This window comes from Cricetulus griseus, chromosome 2, assembly GCF_003668045.3.
Source record: "Cricetulus griseus strain 17A/GY chromosome 2, alternate assembly CriGri-PICRH-1.0, whole genome shotgun sequence".
Classification (NCBI taxonomy): domain Eukaryota; kingdom Metazoa; phylum Chordata; class Mammalia; order Rodentia; family Cricetidae; genus Cricetulus; species Cricetulus griseus.
Genome location: NC_048595.1, coordinates 283,420,444 through 283,445,822, shown reverse-complemented (window position 1 = coordinate 283,445,822; position 25,379 = coordinate 283,420,444). Strand labels below are relative to the sequence as shown.

Sequence of the window (25,379 nt, the reverse complement as noted above, 5' to 3'; positions counted from 1 at the left end):
AACACACTCTTCCTATCTTACCTCTAAACGTTCCCCTCACTCTGATGTCAGTATCTAACAGCCAGCTAAACCAGCCAGTTTGGATAGAGGGCCCTCAGCTGCAGCCTCCCCGTTCCTTGCCTGGCTCAGGTGGTGGTAGACAGGGTACCAAGATTCATGCCCTGAAGAAACGTGGGTACAGCAACTGGATACCCATCAGCAGCAGCTCTACCTGAGACAGCAACAAGAAAGTTGGAAGACCATGGGTATGGCTACCTAACCAAGATTGGCATAAAATCCTCTGCAAAATCCTCCTTAGAATTGTTTATGCTCTCCAGAATGGAACCTAACTCCGTTCTTTTGATTTTAAGTTTTCCTCCCTTTCCTTTATCCCTGCTGTCTATTTAATTTCATGTGTGTGAATTATAAAATGTCTATTGTGAGATGTAAACATTAATAACATTCTGATGTTGCAGCTTCTCTTGAGTATCTTGTATGAGGCAAGCAACTGACTAGCACAGAGGGAAAATTAAAAATCTCCGAGGGCAGTCACTACATAAGACAGTTACAAACTATTGTGTTTCTCAAAGGTGAGAGGGAAGCAGCTCTGCCTCTGGCCCCATGGATAGGGAAAGATGAGCCTCCCCTCCTGTGCCATTATGGTTCTCAGTCCTTTCAGCTTCTCTATCAGGAATTAAGCCCATGAACAATGAGTCTTTTCTCTCCAGTATCTTTGCTTGGCTATTCCTTTCATCTTTACATTTTTATGTTGTCTTTCATCAATCTGCTGGCATGAGTCAGACAATTACAAGCCATTAAGGTGCCTGCCATGAAAAGGCTCCCATGGCAAAATTAATGAAGCCATGGAACTGGGCAATCCAACCTTTCTAAGAGCAAGACAATCTACATGTATATCGGGCCCAATTTTTGTATGATAAATATGAACAGTTTTTACCTTTCTTTCTGTGGCTTGACTTCATGTAGCTTTTTAAATATCTCATCATTAAACACTGGGGACATAAAAGACTAACTCAATCTTTAGAATCCAGGATCTGGGAATCCTCTCTTTTCTGTAATGTAAATTGAAATAACTTTAATCAAAGAGTCTTCTTTCAACTGGTGAAGTGTAAAGAACATCTTATGGATTGCCCCCGTCCTTTCACAAACTTCGAAGAAATAGGCACTATTAGATAATGGCTCTTCTTTGACCTACTTGATTGGACACAAGACCTACTAGAACCACGATCTTGTAGTGATTATAATAAGCTGTTACTCCTAACTATAGATACAGTTTCTCCCCACAACTTCCCACTCAGGTGATAATGTGACACATGAGTCATAGCCTTTCTTAAGAGGCTCACAAAAAGAAAACCACATTCCCTATTCTGAGAGTAGCCAAAAGCCACTTCTTGTCCCCAGGGACATCATGGCTAAAACAATGACAGGAGTATGGAGGAAGTCAGATCTGAGGTTAAAGAAACAAAAATGTCATTACATGTTATTCATCTAGGCAGAGATAGAAGATGTTCAATATACAAAGGAGGACTCCACAGATGCTGCCCCAGGAATCCACCCATTCACCTTGCTTTTTCCTCTCGGGACAGAGGATCAGACCAGGAAGTTTCCATTTTCTCCCTGTCTGATCCACTGAAGTTCTCCTCGGGTCTATCTTTCAAACACTAGGAAAAGTTTGACCTGAGAAAAGTTACATCTTTTCATGGTTTAGTGTGTGTGTGTGTGTGTGTGTGTGTGTGTGTGTGTGTGTGTGTGTGTGTGTGTGCCAATTGAATCCAGAAGAGGATGTTGTATCCCCCAGAGCTGGAGTTTTAGATAGTTGTGAGCCATCCAACACCTCTACAAGAGCAGCAAGCACATTTAGCCACTTCTCCAGCCCTGTCATATTTTATTGTGTGGTTCAATCACAAACTGAGGAATAAGAGATGGTCCCAGAATGGCAGCCTTATCTGTTATACAATATAATCAATTCTAGAATTTCTGTAAAAGACAAGAGAAGAGGTCTGAGATCCCATATGTGAAGATATTCATGGCCCTCTACCAAGACACCTCCATCTGCCAAAGAACCAGAGAAACCAAAAAAGATGGTGGCACACGCCTTTAATCTCAGTACTTGAGAGGCAGAGGCAGGTGAATCTCTGTGAGTTCAAGATCAGCCTGGTCTGCAAGAGTTAGTTTCAGGACAGCCTCCAAAGCCACAGAGAAACCCCTGTCTCAACTCCCTCCCCCAAAAAAAAGATGGTAACACCCAACAACCACCATCAACAAAACACAAGAAGAGAAGCCTTTTAGAGACTTTTCCCTTTTCAACTGGCAATGTATAGTCTACATTGACAACTTGACTGGTTTTAAAATCACCATGGTAGCATACCTCAGGGTTTCACCAAAGAGGGAAGTCTCACCATCCCAGAGCTGGGCTCTCAAGCCATGAAAAGAAGAAAGGAAGCTGAGCATGCAAGTCTGTCATGTGACTCTCTGTCTTAAGGTCCTGCTGCCATGCTTTCCCATGATGCACTGTGCTCCTTCCAACTGGGGACCAAAGTAAATGCTTTCATCTGGGCTCTAAGGCATTAGCCTTCAGAAAAAGAGAATGCACTTTACTCTCAGTTCCAGTATCTGAAAAATGTTAATCACAGCAAGACTTGATGATGTCTGCTTCTCTGGCAGTAGAAGATTGTCACATTGATTTCATGTCATGGAAGACAATTCACACGAAGAATAGCAGGACAGGGACAGGGACAGTGAAAAGCAAAGTCTTGGAAGAAATTGATGATGAGGGAAAATGGCGGAGGCAAGTCTTTATTTCTCTAGAGAGGTGACCACAAACTCTTGGTTTCAGCAGCAGATAAATGGCTGATTTTGTGGGGGAGTGTGCAATGTCTCCTCTGGTTGTTTCCATTTTCTATCAGCTAGCATCTGAGAATGAAGAAGTTGGTGGTGTTGACTTGAAAGACTATGCTTCGTACAGCTTTTGGATGATCAAAAATTGAGCTAAATCAGATAAAAGGAATTTAAATGGCAGCTTTAAGTTCTCCACCATAGTTTCCTGAGTAAACTGGTTTAGAATTCTCAGAAACTGGTACAAATCCAGACAAAAGCAGAGAAAGTACAGAATATCTGAGCAATACCATGGATAATACCAACTCAATAGTTACTGATCCTCAAATATTACTGTTGCAAAACAAATCACAGCACTCTAGACCATCTGCATGCTAGGTTATTGGATCCACGCCAGAAATCATAGAACAAGCTAGCCCCACAAAAATTTAAGTGAATAAAATCTAACTTTCAAGTAAATTGTGGTCAAATAGAAAATATAAAATGTGTATGACTGAATAATTATTATCTCAAAAACAGTATTCATCAAAAAATAAAGATACAACATGAGTGAGATTAATCACTAAACAGAAATAAGTTGACTCTTAATTTCATCTTCCAGGAAAAATTATCAGTTAATACTTGCATAACCTCTCAGGCTCTGTATACTAGTAAGATGAATTTTCCTCCATCCTCAGCACCTAAATTCCTAGGAACAACATTCAAGCTTAGAATCTAAATACTTAAATGGAGCAGCCCACTAAGTGGGGAGACTGGTTATTCCTGAGAAGTATGTAGAGTTAAAGATTTGCCATTTTATTATTTAATTAAGTATGATAATTGTCATTAAACTTATGACTGCAAGGTTATGCTATAATGATAGCTTTCCACTTTTCTACTTTCAGTATTTCTATTCATCTCAAATGCAATATGATTTAAGATGTGCATATTTCTAATGTGAGTGGTTCATCACCTCATTTTCAAAATCTTCAACTAGCTATCCATCACATAGAGAACCATTTTTTCCTTACCCAAGGTAAAAACCTTAAAAGTTTATCCTTCCTAAGCCTTCTGCAGTATATATATATATATATATATATATATATATATATATATATATATTCAAAACTCAGCTAAAATCATCAAACACTTATCAGGGCTCAAGAATCTGCAAGTCAGCTGAGCCACTTACAGGTCATGAGTGAGCTCAATCCTGCGTCATCTAATCAGTCTCAAAGTAGGGTGAGAGTCTTGAACTTGGCTGACCTTTTGTGTATGTGGGAACCTAGGAACAGGCAGCTGTAGAGCCATCGAGACTGGGCTGTGTTCACTGAGTTCATTTCCAATGGTCTCTTACATACAATTCTGTTTTCTTTCTGCATAATGATGTCAAAAGAAACCCTGAGTGAATCTAGCTCTATTGCCAGGAAGAATTTGGGCTCAACTGGTATGCCTTTTAATTTAAGGTGTTTCTATATACTTTCTCTTAATATATTCCTAAAATATGTTCTGCTCAACCATTTGCCCAAGCTGATACCTTCTGGTCTTTCAGGGCTCCATCTCCTGGTTTGTGTTGCAGTACTTTGATTATTTCTGATGCATGAATGGCTATCATTTTACACATACTGAAGTGATATTCTTTTACACAGGCATTTTATCTTTGGTTTCTTTCATTGTCTTGTCATGGGCACTTGAACAGTGTTACATGCACAATAAATATCTGTGATGGCTAATCTTTATTGTCAACTGAACTGGATTTGGAATCACCATGGAAACAAACCTTTTGGAATACTTGTAAGTGACTTCTCAGGAAGGTATCACTGAGTCGAAAAGACTACCTCGAATATGAGCAGCCTCTTCCAATGGCCTAGAGTCCTGAACTAAATAAAACGATGAAATTAAGGTGAGTGCCAGCATTCCTCTGCTTCTTAGCTCTAGATAAATTGTGAACAATGACCTCACACTCCTGATCGAATTGTTTCCCACCATGATAGGTTGCACTGTTCTTCAACCCTGAGCCAGAATATACCCTCCCTTTCTTTTTTTTTTCAACTTTTTTTATTTGAGTTAGAAACAAGATTGTTTTACATGACAATCCCAGTTCCATTCTCCCTCCTGTCCTCCCCTACCACTCCCCCTCCCAACTAAAACCTTATCCATCACATATCCTTTCTGCTCCCCCTGGATGGTGACACCTTCCATAGGGTGTCATCAGAGTCTATCATATCCTTTGGGATAGGACCTAGGCCCACCCCCTTGTGTCTTGGCTCAGGAAGTATCCCTCTATGTGGAATGGGCTCCCAAAGTCCACACCTATGCTAGGGATAAGTACTGAACTCCTACAGAGGTCCCGTAGATTTCTGAGGTTTCCTCACAGAAACCCATCTTCCTGGGGTCTGGATCAGTCCCATGCTGGTATTCCAGCTATCAGTCTGGGGAGCAAGATTTCCCTGATGTTCAGGTCAGCTATTTCAGTGGGTTTCACCAGCCTGGTCTGGACCCCTTTGCTCTTCACTGGTCCTTCTCTGCATCTGGGTTCCAGTTCAGTTCGGTGATTAGTTGTGGGTGTCTGCTTCTACTTCCACCAGCTGCTGGATGAAGGCTATAGGATGTCATATAAGTCAGTCATCAATCGAATTATCAGGGGAGAACATTTAAGGTAGCCTTTCCTCTGTTGCTTAGATTGTTAGCTGGTGTCATCTTTGTAGATCTCCAGACATTTCCCTAGTGCCTGATTTCTCTGTAAACCAAAAATGTCTCCCTCTATTATGGTATCTCCATTCTTGTTATCATCTATTCTTCCCCTGACTCAACCTTTCTGCTCCCTCGTGTCCTCTGTATCCCTCCTCTTCTCCCCTTTCTGCTCTCTCCTGTCCTCTGCATCCCTCCTCTTCTCCCCTTCTCATTCTCCTAGCTCCCTCCCCCCTCTTCCCATGCTCCCAATTTGCTCAGAAGATCTTGACCCTTTCCCCTTCTCCAGGGGACCATATATGTCTCTCTTAGGGTCCTCCTTGTTTATTAGCTTCTTTGGCAGTGTGGATTGTAGGCTGGTAATCCTTTACTCTATGTCTAAAATCCGCATATGTGTGAGTACATATCATGTTTGTCTTTTTGCGATTGTATACCCTCTCTTTCTGAAGTGACTTTTGGAAGGCATTGTCATCCCAACTAGAAAAGTAACACATACAAAAACATATTTATTAGTGCTTGAAACTGAGTTAAAAGTCTCCTAGCCAAGAAAAAAGAAAATAAAATATGTAAAGAATTCATGTAGATTTTCTTAATTGAACTATTCCTTGATTTCAAAACATCATGGTGCCCAATATGAATGTATACAAACTTTTGGTAAATTAAGTAAATATTTTATTAATGTTCTTATTCTCTAAGTTATGAGTTCAATAAGGCAAAAGAGTCTAGGTCTTGTCACTGTCCGATTCTCAACTCCACACCCAGTTCTGGCAGAGAGGAACTCAGGACACATCTGCTAAATAAATGAAGAATGAGAAATCTCAGCAGAGGGAGTTCAATTCTAAGCCAACAAAGCTGGTGAAAGGTCATGAGCAGACCTCAAGTAGACAGAGGGTGTGGTCAACAACACTGACTCACTGGCCTGTGAGTTAGACAAGAAACTGGGGTAAGGTAGGGGAAGAGAGAAGATAATAGTCAGTTTGACCAAACTTCAAATGCATGTGCTTTTGGATGCCCTTGAATGATGGAGGTTTGGATGCCGAGGCAGGAATCTCTCTCCCATCTCATTCCACAGGAAAGAAATAAACATTAGTGGACGCTGGCCCAGAGCATAAGATTTTCAGTGCCCATGTATAAACAGCACAGATATTTTTATATGACTTTTGGCTTAATATATCCAAAGAAAAGATACTGAGAAGAGACCTACCATTCTTGACAATACTCTGTCTACTTAATTTTTGTCTTCTCTTAAGCCCATTGATTATGCTTAGATTGAGTGGATAAAGTTCTGATACTTTTAACTCTACTATGAGGCAAAAGTAAACCCACATTTTATTGTTACTTGCTCTTGTTAACTGAAATAATCTCAGGATTTAATAGCTATAGACCATTGAAGAGCAAAATCTTTTACTGAGGAGTACAATTGTTGCCAACCACACTCTGTTCAATTGAACTCAAGGATTTGCCCTTAATTTAATGATTGCAGAAGAGGCAAGATAGGTAAGTATCCTCAGTGACTGTCCACTGAGTAACAGTCATCTTGGTGCATTCAACTGCACTCCCTTGCAAAAGATCATACTAGCTAGGCTTGTTTATGTTTTATACCCTCACATATAGGGGCAGAGAGGGGTATGAGATTCTCACATACAGTCTGATTGCTCCCTACCACTTGTTGTGCATAGTTTTGCCTTAATTGCTTCTAGAGCTTCTAGAGCTTCTAGAATATATATATATATATATATATATATATTATATAATTTATACAGCAAGAGAAGACTAGAGCATAGACCCCATCACTAGGGCAAAGCCTTCATCCCTGATGGGTAAAGTTTTACAGATGTAGTCTGTCAGGATGAAGTGCAACCACACCCTGTAAGTAACCCCTCTGCCTAGGAGAAGGTTGTTTATGTCTCTCTATCTCTGGGAAGGCATTTTAGCCACAGTGATTACTTTCTAAATGAGCTAGCCCTCCTCATTCAGCATGTTACTTTCTGACATCTTAAGCATCACTTCTTCTTGAGAGACCAAATTATGGCAGGAGTACCCTCCACTGAACACAGCAAGAAACTAGAGGGGCTGCCCCAAGAGAACTAACCATGATGGACTCCAAATATATGTTTATTTAATTATTCCTCAACTATGCTTAGCACTAATTTTTTCTTATGCTGAAATACTGAAGATTTAGCTGAGGGGAGGTCCTACTTTAATGTCTGAAAATCACCTATGTCATTTCTCAGTCAAATTCTGCCAAATACGCCAGATACAGAGATTAATGCTACAGTGGTTGGATTTCACACTTAAATTTGCAGTAGTCTATCTTGCTTTGCAGCCAGATAACTCTCCTTTTAATCAGAGAACTTCATGTAGAGTGAAAATTCATACCAGATGGCATAGAAATACAGGATCTAGAAAATGAAAAGTAAATGTCTGTGTTGACCATGTCTTGCATGTCTCTTTGGAACAATTCCACAAGTAATTTTTTCTTGAAATATTACAGAATGGAGACATAGATGCCTAGACATCCATTATGACTTAACGTCACCTACTTAGAATCTTGAACTACAGAGGCTCCTTTCCTTTCTTACGGGACTAGGTTTGGCTAAACAGAAGCACTTCTAGTACAAGTGTCATCAATACACAAATACATGTGTATGTTTATATAAATGCTTGATTTTAGTGATGCAAAATAATAATACCCCAAATCCACTGTACAATGTTCTATTTTCACTGTTGTGTTCTCAGCACTTTTGGTATCAGGGACATATTAGCTCCATAAAATAAATTGGAAGCATTTCTTCCCTTTCTAGGTTAAGGAACATATGCTATTTCTTTAGAGGCCTGATAGTTGTTCTGGATAGTTCTGTTACTGTGATAAAATATTCCTACAAAAGGCAACCTCAGGAAGAAAGGGTGTGCTTTAGCTCACAATTCCAGATTACAGCCCATCATTGCAGAGAAGTCACAGAGACAGGAGACTGAGGCTGGTCACACCATACCCACAGTACAGAGCACACTAGCAAATGCATGCATGATGCCTGCTTGTTTGTTTCTAGCTTTCTCCTGCCCTATATAGTTCAAAAACATCTTCCTTGGGAATGGTGTCGCCCATGACAGGCTGGATCTTCTTTCATCAGTTAACAACCAAAACAGGCCCTCACAGACAAATTGCTGAGACTCTTCTCAGAGATGATTCTAAGTTGTGGCATGTTAATAATATTTAGAACTGTCTGTCCAGTTCTCATTTTTTCTTTGTTGGGAGCCTCTATTACGGCTCCAATCACAGTACTTGACATAGCTCTGTTTAAGCTATTTATACTCTTTTGATAACACCTCATTTTTTAGGGGGGAAAATGTGCTTTAATTGCTATTGATTACTATGGAGGAACAAATGAAGAATGGACAAAGACTGAGCTTAAAAACTGGGGCAGGTCATAAATGATGACAATTTTTAAATAGCTAATGGCCTCTGGAAAGAAAGAAAGATTATACATACCTTTATTAGATGACAGTAAGGAGTACAGACATATATCTGGGAATGTTTATCAAATATGTATTCACTAAAATATTTTGAGGGCTGGGGAAATTGCTCAGTGAGTAAAGTACTTGATGTGTAAGCATGAGGACTCTGGGTGCTCCAATAGCCATGCAATTTAACTAAACTGGCAAGTGCCAGCCAGGCTCACTGAACTACTAACAGTGATGCGGGTAGAAGTGTCACAAGCCTAGAAGGCAAATTCATGTTGTAACAAAGGTCTCACCCAGTGAAGATGATTGCCACTGACATGAAACAGCTTGATGAACCAGTCTGCCACCATGCCTCCTTCTGTTTCGCTCCCTCCCCCACCCAGAAATAGTGCCTCTCTGGGACCCTGTCAGGAGGTTGGATGATGTGAATTAAGCAATAGAAAAATCATCTCTTTGTAAGGTATGACCAAGATGGAGAATCCACAGACAACCTTCATCTTTGCCATCCTCCTAGATAATTGAAAATAAACATGGAAGGGAGTTAAAAAGAGGAAGTTTCTATCCACCTACTCATCATTTAACTCATCCACCAAGCTGTCCAGCCTTAGGACATCACAACATGATGCTTTCATCTACAAAGTTCATGCCTGAGAAGTACTCAATCTAATCTAATTACTACCCAAAAATTTAAAAAATAAATCTTTTTCACCCCTCATCAAAAAACTTTCTCTTTGCAACACATGGAGACAATCACAGAAAAATTCATATTTCATGTTTCCAATTTTGTGTTGGACAAATTTATAGATTTCCTCACTCACATGCAACTGCATGTGGCCAATGGTTAGAGGGCTAGACATGACAGAATTTCAATAAAGATAACATTTACCAAACTCTGGAAATCCAGAATTCCTGCTTGACCTCGTCTCTGCCATGCTACTGACAGCAACACTTTCAATACATCTGTGTATATTTCTGTCTTTTCAAACACTCTGTTATTCATGTTATTATTTTGTTTATATGGATTATTTAGTTATACATGAATAGGGATGTCAAAGTACCTATTTTTAAAAAGAATCATTTTATTATTGACAACCACCTTATAATTAGATTTCTCCATGTTGGAAAACCACAAAGGTGGGACATATTCTTTATTGCTGTATTAGGAATTTCCTATGACTGTAGCAGTTCCGGAGGTGAATACACACATACACATATACTCATATTTATTATATTCAATATATATTTATATATGATAAGATAGATTGAGAGATCAAAGATAGATAGATAGATAGATAGATAGATAGATAGATAGATAGATAGATATTATAACTAAATTTCTGTGGCTTATTCACACATACCACTCTGTTCACTTTTATTACTAGCTCTATTCCCATCTAGTTTTCAAGATCTATAATCTAACTGACTAGTTAGTAGTTTTAAAAGGACATTTCTTTAAGCTTTGAAACTCCTTTAATACATTATTGTATGAACAAATATATTCTTTCCCTAGAATAAATTCTCAGAATTAAAATTACTGAATCAAAGGAAATGATTATTTTAGGGCATTAAATAATAAAGTATGACCTGCCTTCAAAAAAGACTGATAGTTTTTCTGGCTGTCAGCACTGGTTAGAGTCTACAAGTCGATTCAAACTGAAACATGCCTGCTCTTCCAAAATAGTCGCTAAAACATTTTGTTCTGCATTGCTGTGGCCCTTAATTGTGTTAAACTTCATCATCACCTGCTCCTTCCATTCCATTTTTGCTTTGATCTTTGATTATTTCTGCACAGAATAATCCAACTACATTCAGCATGTGCCAAAAATTCGGTAAATGATTAAACTCTATCAAAATTTATGCATTTGATTGTCGTTACTTTGCAAACATTTGCCAGGTTTTTTGTTAGCTTTTAACTCTATCATTTATTTTATTCACTTGAATCTCAAAGTTTCCAAAGTCAAGGACCATCATTCATTCATTCATTCATTCATTCATTCATTCATTCTCACTTCCCTTCCAAGTTTTTGTCTCTGTGATAAGCACAGAGAAGCCTGGGCACTGTAACATGATGCAATAGTTGATCACAATTTTATCTCATTACTTGGTGCATATTGTCTCAGTTTATTTCACATTTTCATTCATGTGTACGCCTGTGTCTCTGTGAGTATATACACCATGTGACTACAGTGCCCACAGAGGTCAGTAAAGGACATCAGACCCCGTGGAGCTTCAGTTATAGGCAGTTGTGAACCACCAATATCAATGCAAAGACCAAAACTATGGTCCTCCGCAAGCGCTCTTAACCACTGAGCCATCTTTCCAGACTCAGGGTAGGTGTCATCGTTCCTTATGACTTTCTTCTCAAAAGGAAAAAGCAAATACTTTTTTTTCTCAGCAAAATTTCGGCTTGTGTTTGGTCCACTCCACAATTCCTTGCTTTAAATTCATGTTGTTTCTTTTGTTTACCTCAATAAATGGATTTTCAAACATTTCCTTGTAGTTATATAATCTGCAATATTTTGGAAGATGTGCATTCTCGTTCTACTAGTGCTAACATTTAAGTTTTGGGTGGGGGTGATTTTCTCAAATCTTTCCCAGATATAAGCTGGGGTTTTATATAACAAATACTACCATGAGATTTCAGCATTATGTAGTTAAATGCTTTCATTTCCATTTTTTTGCATCAGTGATTTTGGCTGTGTCCCATTTTTATAGTCCCATCCTTTGGGTGAATCATGCTAGCACAGTTCATCCACATTTTTTTTCTTTGTCATTTCACCCTAACTCTCTATTTCTGATTTCCCTTCACTTTTGATTTGTGTCATTGAGTAACTTTTAAATGATGATAGCACAGAGGTAGCATTTAAGGTACTAGTTTGATAAACAAGGATGCTTTTACATCAGTTTATAATCAAAGGACAAATTGGCTGGTGACATTACCGGATCACCTTAAGACTTCCCAAACATGATGCAGATCCTTGTCATTTAGCATCACATAGGATGCTTGAGTCATGGCCTTCTTCCCTGCAGGCAAATTGGAAGGAGTTACTCATTTGATTTTCATATTGTTTTCTTTTTTGGACTCTAAGTATGTCACAGTGAGGGTCTGTACCCATTGCCCTTGCACCTTTCAATTAGCACATGCAAAGAGGTTTAATTGGTTATGGCTTTGAAGATTGTTCTCTGTTTTTTATATTCGACAATAAAAATTTGTTCATCCATCCCCTTGTTTCTGTCATTTGCTTCTGAATTAATTCTCAAAGAACTTCATTCTTTGAGAAGAATGAAATGAAATGAAAGCACTATTTCATTCTCTTCTTTTCTGACCAATCCAGGGTAGGCTACTATTCTGCTATTTCACTTTTAGATGCCCTCTTGTGCAATTCATCTCAGATATCTTTCTTTACTCATCTTTTGGTTCTGATTATTTCTCATTGCCATTATTTTTTTCCTACTTTATAAATGGTTTTCACAATGCTCTCATGGTGAAGCTGAAACAAGTGATAATTTATCTGGTTCAGTTCATTCCAGATGTTATTTTACCTATTGTTTAGTGAGGTCTTCCCTTTCCTATTGAATCTCTATTTCTACTCTGTAATTTACCATGTATTTTGTTCATTATTACACTGCTACCTGAGTATTTGTATTATTGTATTATACTGAGTGCTGAGAAATTGTGTTCAGCTTTGAGCTGTTAGAAGGAAGATAATCAAAACTTATATATGAATTCCCAAACTCTCATATCTAATAAAGTTCTTTGTATATAATAACTCCTAACTCTTCAGACTGCTTATCATATTATACTTTTTCTAGTCTACAGCTATTGGCTAGATTGTACCCAAGAAAAGTCATGTGTTGACGTTCAAATGTATTTGGTATTTAGAGCCATAGTTTTAAAGTTAGGATACCTAGTACAAGGTTTCTCTGTGACTTTTTATACAGCATTTACATCATTTTTTGTTCTTAATCATTCCCCTTCCACTCTCCCCACACCCCCCCAAAAAAATCTCCTCTCCTAGGACTTTTTTCTTGCTGCATTCATAACAAAGAATTAGCCTCTGTGTGTGATTTTCTAGAAGCTGGCCTGAGGGGTCCCTCAAAAAGACAGAAGAGCCAAAATGGTAAAACAACGCACTACAAACATCGGCTGACACAAACTTTTATTTTCAATACTTTCTTGAGCATTACCATCTGTGCCATGGGAAAACAAATATTTCTGTAGATAAAAACCAATTTTAAGACTGAGGTAGCCCAGACAACACTGCAAAAGATGGGGTAGAAGGGCTGTGAGAACCAGAGGAGGGGGAGGAAATGGTGTGTAAAAGACTTTGTAATAGTCTTTTGGATAAGACACAGAGCGATGACGAATGAGTGTTCACCTGAAATAAAAGGAAAACGAAAAGTTGGAGGGAGGGAGGGAATTTTGGGGGAAGAAGAAGTGGGTGAACAGGGATGGAGGGAAGGCAGAGAGAGCTGGGGAGGGGGGTAAAACTGATCTGGGCACATTGTATACACGTGTGCCTGGCTGTCTCTCTGCTCCTTGGAGGTCCTGGTACTTTGTAGCTGTGTGTAATACAATTCTCACCTTCTCCATGACAAGTGTCAGGCTGCCTGGACTGTCAGCCAGTGTGCTTGAGAGTTTTGTCAATTTGACACAAGCTAAAGTTATCTGAGAGAGAACCTTAATAAAAAAAAATGCCTCCATAAGATCAGGCTGTGGGCAAAGAGGGCCTAGGCCCTCCCCCAAATGATATGATGGACTAAAGATCCCCCATGGAGGGCCTCACTATCCCTGGGGAAGAGTTGGAGGATGGGTTGGAGGGGGTTGGTGGTGATCATGGGAGGATGGGAAGGTGAGGAAATGGTGGGGATGGATATGTAAATATGAGTAGTAATTAAATATTTACATTTTAAAAAAAGATCAGGCTGTGGGCAAGCCTGTAGGGCATTTTCTTAATTAGTGATTGAATGGGAAGGGCCCAGACATGGACTGGTGGTCCTGGGTTCTATAAGAGAGCATGCTGAGCAAGCCATGGGGACAAGCTAGTCAGCAACACCCCTCCATGGCCTCTGCATCAGCTCCTGCCTCCAGGTTCCTGTCCTGTTTGAGTTCCTGCCCTGACTTCTCTCGATGATGGACTATTACCTAGAAGTGTAAGCTGAAATAAACTCTTTATTCCCCAGGTTGCTTTGCTCATGGTGCTTCCTCGAAGCAGCAGAACCCTAGTTAAGACAGACTCTCATGAGGTTTTGTTGTCACCTAAGCAATGATACCGCCAGGCCACAGACTATTCATGTGACTCTGTACTAAGCTTTATCTTATTTGCATGACCTTATCCCTGATATCTTATGTGTGAGCTTGTTTAAATCACACAAATTCTCTGTCATAGGGACACAACCAGGATTATATACAGGCATGATATAAGTCATACAAATTAGTTTTCTCAGTGTACCTCAACCTATGACAACTTCATCTGGTAAAATTGTATTGTTCTCTATAAGACATCTGTCCTGAAGAAAACAATCATGAGTCTTATCCAGAGTTTTACAGTATGATCAAAAAAAAGAAAGAAAGGAAGGAAGAAAGAAAAAGAAAGAAAGAAAGAAAGAAAGAAAGAAAGAAAGAAAGAAAGAAAGAAAGAAAAAGAGAAAGAAAGAAAAGAATTTAAGGAAGTAACCTCAAACACTGACCAAGTATTGAATACAATGGCCCAAGAATACAGAGGGTTATTAACTTTATTATCTCCAAATTGTTTGCCAAGCTCAGCCAAGTACAAGCCCAGTTATACACTAGAATATTTTACAGTTGTTTCTGTAGAATAGTTTTTGAAGATTTATTTGATTAATGTATATGAACATATGCACCTTTGTGTTGGCATCCATGGGGACCGGAGGAGGGCATCAGATTCCCCCAAAGATGGAGTCACAGAAAGGTGTGACTGCCTGATATGGGTGCTGGGGACTGAAGTGTGTGTTCTTAACCACTGAACTATGTCTCCACCCCATCAACGCCTGACACTTTCCTTCAGAATTTCTGATGAGAAAAAATTTAAATACAGTTGATCTTTGGTGAATTTCTTATTTGATTAGTAACATGGGAACATTGTGAGGACTTAACTCCAGAGCCTTGGTTAGAATTCTATTAGGAGGCAGCCTCACCATTTACTAGAAACAAATGCACAACTTACCATACATTTATGGGGTGTTTGATAGAGAAACAGCTCAGTATGTTTTAGAATCTCTAGTACCTTTGGCTCCTTGCCCAGATTCAATCAAAGCAATATTTTTATCACCAAGCAGTCCCTCTCTGTCCCTTTTGTATTCCTCTAGCTTGTTAAATGCACACTGGGGCCTCTTCTTCCTATCAAACTTTTTCTCAGCTTTGTCCCTAAAGTAGACAATATTTGAGACCCTCCTTTAGCCCCTCCGTTTACCTTGTCAGATCTAATTGCAAGCATTCAGGTAACGATCAGGGAAGAGAATAGCGAGTGTTGATCAAAAATTGAACACATCCCTTCTGAAGTCTAACAAGACTGAGACAGTATTTATATCTACTTTTCCAGCTAGAAATAACCCAAAGTATATGTACTCAACAAACCCTTTAGTATCATTATCTCCTTCAGGAAACTGATAATAATCTCTCTTTATAAACTCTGGAAGCCCACATAATCTATACATAAGTACTAGTAAGAATAATATGATACAGAGGTGGCTTTCAAATGCTAGTTAAGATTTGCCACAGCCTGATTAATGTATTTATCCCCATTAATATCAATATTTATATTCTAATTGATCTAATATTGAATTGCTCAACTACACTTGGCATACAAAAATATATCTGTCCTACAGATCTGCAGGCCTACCGGATATGCTGTGCCTCCAGCTATGTATTTTAGAGTAGAATACTGTCTATTTAATTGTTGAGAAATACATAGATCTTAATCTCATCATCAGTAAAAAAAAAAAAACAAAACAAAAGAAAAACCAAATTCTGTATTTTCCCCCAACAGATCCTCAGATTTCTCATAGTAAATCAAGCATGCTCAACAGGTATTTGTGGAATCAATAGATGATTAAGTAACTTAATGAAAAAATTACTCTTGGGGTATGATTTTGAGTCCTTAACTCAAATATTCTTTGATTGTGAAATCATGAAATATGTAACCAGATAATTCAATAATTTTATATTTTTCCTTTTCTTAGCTTTTGTTTTTAATTATGTCTGGGGTGGGGGTATGCACTTTTATTTGTGAGTGCAGATGCACAAGGAGACCAGAAGAGGTTGTTGTCTCCCATACACCAGGAGTTAAGTTACAAGTGGGTACTGTAAACTTAAGTACTCAGCATGAACAAAATGCTCTCAATCACTCATCTACTTGTTCAACACCCAGTAATTCTGTATTTCTGAATAACTGTTTGAGTGTGTACCACAGTGCTTTCTTACCTTTTATTTGTCAGAGATCTTTGGTCTTGTGTTTATTTGGGTCTTTTATTGCTAAATCCTGTCTCTTTCATCCTCAATTTTATTCTCAGTTCGTGGACTCCCATCTGACTCCCATGAGCATGTTGGAACTTCCAAGTCAGACAGACAGACAGGAAATGAGTCAAGGTGGGTCTGAAAGTTTTCACATAGAGAATTTCTTTCAGATTTTTCTCAATTATTTAATTCCTTCATCATAGACAAAATCTGTAATGGAGACAAAATTTTGGCTTTGCATCATGAGAAATGTCAGAATTCACTTTCAAGTCTACACATAGATCATACTTGTCTTCTAGGAAATGTTCAGGAGTTCATCTGACAGAGAAACTGATGCCTCTGTTATATCAGATTGGGATGTCGCTCTATGTCCTTGGTGAATAATATTAAAGATCTAAGTAGCTTCATGCATATTTCAAGACATTATAAATTTAGAAACTTAATATCTTTTTTGCCCTCTGATGATGAGAGTTTATAGGATCTTTCCAAAGAGATGTCAAAAAGTCATTGTTAATTTTTGGGTGACGTCTGATCAAGCTTGAGCAGGTCTCATCAAGAATGAAGATTTAAAGTTAAGTATTTATCTACATCCTTCCAACATTCCCCAACCAAACACACACACACACACACACACACACACACACACACACACGCAAACACATGATCAGAAAAAGAGTATGGTTAAGCCAAAGATAGTAGTTTTTTTAACAGATTCATAAAATATGGGTACAAGACAAAAAAATTCTGTCAGTGGATTGAAAGCAGCACAGTACATTATGGCAGCGAAGGAGAGAGGGTATGTCCAGGAAGACTTGGGAAAGATTAGAGACTCAGAGCAATCAGTGCAAAGGCAGAGAAAAAATAATAACGAAGTATAATTCAAAACTTCCTTCAGAATCCATGCCTGCCATATAAGATTGCCTTTACATTCCATTTCCAAGGCAACCAAGTTGCTCCCTGTCAAAACTGATCGATTGATCCAGTAAGACTAATGGGATTGTTTCAGACACACAGAGAAGAGTCCTGCTCTTCCATTTGGAGGCCCCAGTCGAATCTAGTTCATTCTTGCACATCTTCAAGTGAAACTTAAGAAGTGCCCCAGAGCCATGATCCTGGGCAACTCAAATTTTAGCCTTCGAGGCTTTCTGAAAGGTTTTCTGTGGCTTGCCTCCATTCAAACTTCATCGTGTAAATACTGTTCTCTAGTGCTGATTATATCTTAGTAAATTATCTATATCATAGTTTATCTTTTATCAATGAAATGATAAGAGATATACTTCATCACTTCATTGTCATTGTCCAGATAACGTATCTCATAATCCTTCTGCACTGAGTCTCATACAATAGGAAGTCCTCCAGGTAAACAAGGAGCCAAGGCATTAAGATGGTGATAATCTGAAACAGAGCATTTGCCAAGAAGGAGGCTTCAAACTAAAGTCTGACTAATATCTCAATAATCTATAGTCCTGCTTTATGATACTCAAAAGAAAACAAAACATCAATATTCTTTTTAAATAAAAAATAATAATCCCATGTATCCATGTATTTAGTATATTATTGGTATTGTCAGAGGTAGCCTAATTAAACATAGTATTTTTAAAGGAATTATTTCCAAGAACCTACTATCATAAATAGAGTACCTGGGTGTTGGGTAAGAATATCATGTGTTGTGGCAGGAGAGATGATATAAGTGGTTAAGAACATGGGCTGCTCTCCCAGAGGATCTCAGTTTGATTCCCAGAATCCACATCATACAGGGGACTCTGATGCACTCTTCTGGTCTTCAAGGGCAACTACACACACACACACACACACACACACACACACACACACACACACACACACACACACACACACACACGAGTGCAGTGCACATACATCCACTGAATCATGAAGACATAAAATAAGCAAACCTTTCTCCAAAAGTTGAAGACTTTCGGAACAATCCGTGGCTTTTATAATGGCCTTGAATAAGATGGACAACACTTCTTAGTCTCTTTTACTGAAGCATCCAAATGGGGATTACTACTTGGAGTTTCTGTTTACAAACAACAGATGGTCTTGGGCTAATCCAAACAGAAAAGGAATTTAATAAAAGGCTGTGGATAGCTGGGACCAGGAAAGTATTCTCAGAAATGTGTGTTGGTGAGAGTGCACACAGCAGTTTTCTGCTCCGAGCAGCAATCCTGAGCTTGAATCATAGGCATCGGAGATGTAGGGAGTTACTTCAGGTCCTACCCTCTACCTGCCTTGGGGCTCTCTCAGAATAACCATGATAGCTAATATTTTTATATTACTGCAGCCTTTTGGAATTCCCCAGAGATAATAATTCTCACCACCCCACACAAGGATATTTACTTTTTTCAACGAATGACCAAGTTAATGAGATAAAATCTATAACCAGCTTAGATGTCATGTTTATATGTCGACATGTATGTACATACACACACATTCATACATGCACAGGTTAGGAAACCCAGGAACAGAGATTTTTAAGCAAGGTGGTGCCAGTACTGCTGAGCATCGGGTTTGGTGCAAACCCACTCTTTACTAAGTGGTGTGACTTGTGTAGCAATAAATACACCAACCACATAGATCAGCGTTGGCTCCATAGCCATATAAGAATGCAAGCTACTCCTCACAGCTTCGGGGAACAGGTATGATTGATCAGATTTTTCTGTATCCTTTATATTTCAGAAATGTATTTCTTTATTATGAGTGGGTAGATTGTCTCTTTGAACAAGAAAACTCATTGGCATCTACAAACAAATTCTAGAGAAAATCTGAAATCAACAGGAAGACAAGGAAACTTTAGATAATGCTTCCCATTCATTTTCTGCCATGGCATTCAGAAAGGAAATAATATTCTTACAGTGAAATAGAGAAACCTGGCAGGAATTCCTATCTTTCCAAGAAATCAGTACCTCAGGCCAACTCTACTCTATCCAAAGCAAATCACTGTGAATGCTGTGTACCACCTGTCTCCCTAAAAGAATGTTCTCAGGTTTCAGTAACTAATATATGAAATGATTTTTTTCATTTACCTTTTATTAGTTCAAATTAGAAACAATTCTGCTTCACATGTCAATCCCTGCTTCCTCTCCCTCCCATCCTCCCACACCCCGCACCAACTCCCCACCCCATTCCCCTTCTGCTCCCTATAGAGGGTAAGGCCCTCCATGGGGGATCCCCAAAGTCTGTCATGTCATCCTGGGCAGGGTCTTGGCCCTCCCCCATGTGTCCAGGCTGAGAGAGCATCCCTCCATGTGGGATGGGCTCCCAAAGTCCTTTCTTACTCCAGGGATAAATACTGATCTACTACCAGAGGCCTCCTCACTGACATCCACGTTCAGGGGTCTGGATCAGTCGCATGCTGGCCTCCTAGACATCAGTCTGGGGTCCATGCACTCCCCCTTGTTCAGGTCAGCTGTTTCTGTGGGTTTCACCAGCCCAGCCTTGATCTCTTTGCTCATCACTCCTCCCTCTCTGCAACTGGGTTTAACACTGTTCTCTCTCCTGTTGAACAAACACCAAAAGATAAGCAAATTCTTTGAGCCTTCCATGCATTCCACATGTGTGCATTTCCAGATTCTAAGAAGTGACACTTCAAATCATGTCATACAGCAGGCCTCAACCACTACGAGGGAGAATACAAAAAGGAGAACAGCTTGCTCAAGACTGCTATGTTCAGCAAGAGTGTGGTTTGCTCTCTTCCTCCCAGGAGGCAGCTTTACACTCCTGTTTGAGGCATGTGGGAAATGTTGATTTACTTAAACTAGGCTTTTCTCTGCCTCCCTTACCTCTGCACCCAACCATACCAACTACGGCAAATCGTCTTTATCACTGTGTTTTGCTGTATAGCCAAAGGGACTTGTTTATGTGCAAGAAATCAGCATTTGGGTCACAAGGGCAATGATGGCAGATCCCCCACAATCTACAACTTTGCTTGGCTTCCTGCACTCCTAAAGCTGGGGAGGCGTGGCTCATGAGGACCTAAATTCATTGGGATTTCTCCACACAGCACCCTGATAGACAACTGGGGATCTGTGTAACAAGAAAGACTTTCCTATGACTGAATAAAATGGAAGCCAGGAAAAACAAACCCTGAGATAAAATTAATCTCAAAAGAAAAAGCTGTTTTTAGTGACACCATTTTATACCAAAATTAAATTATTCTGCTAATTCATAAAGGCAAAAGGAATTTTGATGGTTTAGAAGTAACTCTTCCATTAGTTTGAATGTTTCAGATAAAATATTTAATTGACCTCTTTGAGAAGTTTCTCCTAATGTAGAAATAAAAGCTGATGTAAATAGCTATTTGCTAATCCTGAATGCTTTTTAACACAAAGAAGTAAGGAAGGCTGGTCTATAATAAAGTCAACTTTGTCCTTATGAGCCCTAAAACCACTTAAACATTCAAATTAAAATGCACATGTGGTCCTAAGCAAAAAGCACTGCTTTGATAGAACCTCAAATTCTGACTGAATTACAGTAAGAGATTTCTTTCCCAAAGTGAGAAATAATTATTAATAGTGTATCAGGAAACAGATTCTGGGCAGCTCATGTTGGCAAAGGTAAGTTCCTGTTACACGTCCTGCAGCATCTGAGATGGACATTTCACACATCTTTGCATCGCCCAGAATATCACACACTTATCACTTCCAGAGAGCATGTGCAGAGTCTCACAGTGGAAAACATGCATGTTGTCATTATCATTCATTTCTATACCTTTTCTTTTATCTTTAATAGTGGAGTTCAGGGAATTCCACACTGACTTTTTAATAAGTATCTTAGGACAGGAATGCTTACTAACAATACCAGAACTATTCTCAGGTCTTGATATCTCATCAAAGTCTCTAGCTTCCACTCCAAGTTTAATTCAGGATCACCAATATCGATCAGAAGGTCAGCTACTGCAGCTACAGTCTGTTTCTCTCTCTTCACCTCTTTGCTGTGGGGCTTCTTTATTCTGCAGGGTTCCGTGTACCTAGATATCTTCATCTTGACCTTGCGGTAGACACATGACTGCTCCTGCCAGACCCTCTGTTCTGAGGTGGGTTAGTGTCTCTCCCACAGACACTTACACAGTTTAGCACACACAGTTCAGGGTCCAGCAGATGCTATGCATTTCTTTTTAATAAATACTAGTTAAGTGATTCACACTAAAGCAGCAGTTTTCAACCTGTGGGTCACAGCCATCTGAAAACATATTTCCAATAGTCTTAGGAAGCAAGACACCTGCTCACTAGAAAAACTACAGGTTTGAAGTAGCAATGAAAGTAAATTTACAGTTGGGGGTTCCTAAGACTTTCAGAAATATGTGTTTTCTGATGGTCATGACCTACAGGTTGAGAATCACTGCACTAGAGGACCTGCATGATGCTCACGGGACCCCTGGGGTCCATACACATCTGTGCTCAAGCAAATATGACAACGGTTATGATTATTTCTAGGATGTAGCTACAAATGGATTTTTTTCCAGTTCTTTTTTTTACTTCCTGCAAATAGTCAGCAGTGTACATAAACAAGTCTATCAGGAAAAAAATGTACAGGTGAGAGATGGGAGATGGGAGAAAACACTGGAGTAACCAGACATCAGAGAAACCCTGGATAGAACAGACCCACAGGTAGTCCATGAAAGCAGGGTCCCACTCCCCTTAGAGCTGTCTCAGTCACAGGAATTCACTAGAGCAACAGTGTTGTCAAAGAAGATGACATCATCACCAACTGAAGAAAGGATGTCTGACCCCTCCTCCTTTATTTTCTTCTTGGTGTTCTAAGCATACCCAGAGAGTAGGCATTAGCTTAAGAGAGATGGTGGGGAAAGGACAGGACACCCTGTCCTTACAGAGGACTTTTAAGCAGTATGGCAGACAAGAATGACAGGGAGAGAGAAGACATATCGGAATATAAGTACAAAATTGACACTATAAATAGACCCAGTTTGCCCAGGGTGACTGGCCGAGGGTGTGGTACTGATCCACCCAGACATCACTAAGAGAAAGGGACGCATGGCACAATGACATTGGTTATAAAGAAGTGAACAATGAAAAACAGAAAATGAAAATGCCCTATTTCAAATTAATGCTTAATAAATATCAACCATCTAATAAACTAGCTGTATCTTTCAACTAGACCATTTGTAATTATTACAGCTCTATCAATATGTGTATCCCTTTTCCACCTCAAATTAAAATTCTTCCATCTTAAGATGAAATATTTTAACACCAAGACCAAATACTTGAACCTGAGCTCAGAAGGCTGCCACTGTCCTAATCTAACCTAAGATCCTGGCATCATCATGCATGCCAAGTTTCCATTGGAGCCATGGACCCAGTCTTTGTTTAGACATCCCAACTTGCCAAGGGACCTGCCTTTCTGGACTATGTTTCTCACTTTTTAAAGAATGGGTGGTACACTTTGTCATTAGAATTCAGAGATCATAGTAAATTGGCTTAATTTATTTTGTATTTCAATCTGGACAAAACTAAATTTTACAAACATGCAACAGCTATCCTTCCCAGCACCAAACAACATACAGAAAACTACTCCAACTCCCCCTGCCCAATTCTTGGTTCATAGATTGATTCTGTCACGGCTCAGAAGTGCTTTGTGGTTTTGATCCTGAAGCAAGGTGAAGCCATTCTTCTAGCCCAAATACTCAACTCAGAATGCCATTTGAAAAATTGCCCAATATAATTTTATTATTGTGATTAAGTGATTTCCAGATGGCTGCTCTAGGACAGATACTCCTCCCTTTCCCTTTCCCTCTCCCTCTCCCTCTCCCTCTCCCTCTCCCTCTCCCTCTCCTCTCTCCCTCTCCCTCTCCTCTCCCTCTCCCTCTCCCTCTCCCTCTTCTCTCTACGTCTCCCTCCTCTTCCTCCCTCTTTCTCTCCCTCCCTTCCTTCACCACTTCCTTCTAGAAAGAAATTCAACATTTTCAAAATGCCAGAGTATCAACCTAAATCCATAGCATAGATCAGCCACTGAAGACACTAATGTAAACTCCAAGCATTATCAGAGGCAAGGCCTACACTAAATGATAATAAGCTTCAGAAAGAAAGAGAAGAAGAAACCATTAAAAAGTGTGTGCTCTCTGCCATTTTTGCATTCTAGCCCCTGACTGGAAATGACTTGATTTAAAACTGTGATTGAAAGCCTGTGGCACAGAAGTAACACAGTATTGAAACCATATTTAAGCAATGAGTTTCTGAAAGACAGATTTATGCAATCTTCAATCTTACTCAATCCCAAAGGAGTGTACTTACTATTTCATATTCTTATTGAAACATTAGCCACTACAGGGGAAAACGACTTTGATTTAACAATAACAACATTCTTATTAATTTTTATTGAGATTAATAAGGTTAATAATAAGGATTTCATTTCAGTTTAAAGAAAAATGGATAATTGCCTTCCAGGTTTTTTTGTTTGTTTGTTTGTTTTTTGTCTTTTGTCTTGAGTCTAGCATAAGCAGCCATCCAAACAGTGACTGACATATTCATTATTCACAATTCTTACAGTTCATGACTTTACTGGTCTCAGAGAAGAATAATGTTTTGTGATTATTCCTATATGAAGCCATTAAACATTGCTCAGAAAAAAATAAGACAAGATGCAATGCGTTTTTTATTGATGATATTTTACCAGTGGAGCCTGCAATTGTATAGGAATACCATAGAGAGGCTAGGATGCAAGGGTGGACACGTAGTGAGACCACGACCCTTTGCCTAAGAATATGGTCCGTGTGACTCATTGTCAGGAAGCCATGATCTTTCTGTTTCAATAATGATAATGTCTTTGTCCTGAGTCATCCACAGTTTTGCCCAGATGTTTCTATGACTAAGTGCTTAATTTTTCACCAAGAACATTTCAGCAAAACAAACATATAGCATGAGATATTTAGATTAATTTATAAATGCCTGTGTGAACATAAATTATCAAATGACGATAGCTTCTAAACCACGGCTATAAACATGTGTAGATTCACTCTACAAAATGATGAAGGCCATCCATGTGTGACTAAAGACTTCCTCTGTCTGACTTTGAGTAGGTGTAGCAGGGACTACCAGTCACCAGAAGCTTAAAGGAACAGTTCTATTATACCAGTTACTGGGATCATTTTACAGATATTTCCCACTCATTTCTGGCCATGTAGATTTCCTTCCCTTCATTCTATAAGACAGGAAATACAAGGATGTGTCCACCTGGCTGCATGCTTAGCAATGTTAGGGACTGTCACTCTTGGCTGTCTGGTGTCCTTTCAAAGGCAGCTTGTTCCGGGACTGGGTGTGATGGTGAATATAATTCTTACAAGTCAGTAGTGTTGTGATAAGTAGAGCTGGGAGATAATGAATTCTTCTGAAATGAGTTTAGAAGTTATATTTCCTGGCTCCATAAATGTTGTGTGCTCCTCAAGCTTTTGTGTTGAGTCACCTTTCTGGCAGGTGATACAGGTTTGGAAGTGGTAGAAGCTGCAGAAGCATGAACTAAACTCCCCTGAAATTGGGAGGCAAGATAAATGTCCCTCCTTTAAGTTGGTCCCTTCAGTATTTCAGTCACAGACACACAAAGGCAGTTAACAGTAAGTCGTGAGTACATTTGCAAATACAAGTCTTATAATTAAAACACTGCCTGAGAACAAAGATCAGCAGTATGCCCTTAGTATCGTGTGGAAAGCATATAAACTAAAACAAATGCAATCACTTTGGAAGACTGTGGCTTAAAACTGACAAAATACCCAGCACTGATGTTTACTGGAATCTGAATTATTAGGAAAGGATAGGCCAAATAATTCTTGAGGATTATTACAGTCCAAACAGGGATGTTTATTTGCAGAACACTAGCAGTGGAGAAATTTTAGCCCCAGCCAGTCCCTCTACAGAGTTTACAATTAACTAACAAGATTCACAGAAACTCCTGAAGGAAAGCGATAGGC

The 25,379-nt window shown here is 39.2% G+C and overlaps 1 long non-coding RNA gene across 4 annotated transcripts in view; it reads right to left on the bottom strand.

Annotated features, from left to right (window-relative positions):
* LOC103161638 overlaps positions 1-25,379 on the bottom strand; it is a 63,070-nt gene that overhangs the window by 21,314 nt on the left and 16,377 nt on the right. For 2 of the 4 annotated variants that reach the window (XR_004768476.1, XR_003482358.1), the window contains exons 1-3: positions 19,764-19,810; positions 18,355-18,507; positions 16,409-16,651 (exon numbers count right to left, since the gene is read on the bottom strand). This is a non-coding gene — a long non-coding RNA (uncharacterized LOC103161638). Of the gene's footprint in view, positions 1-11,904; positions 11,989-16,408; positions 16,652-18,354; positions 18,508-19,763; positions 19,811-25,379 lie in introns of those variants that run through there. The other 2 variants (XR_004768477.1, XR_003482359.2) reach the window with 2 other exon arrangements.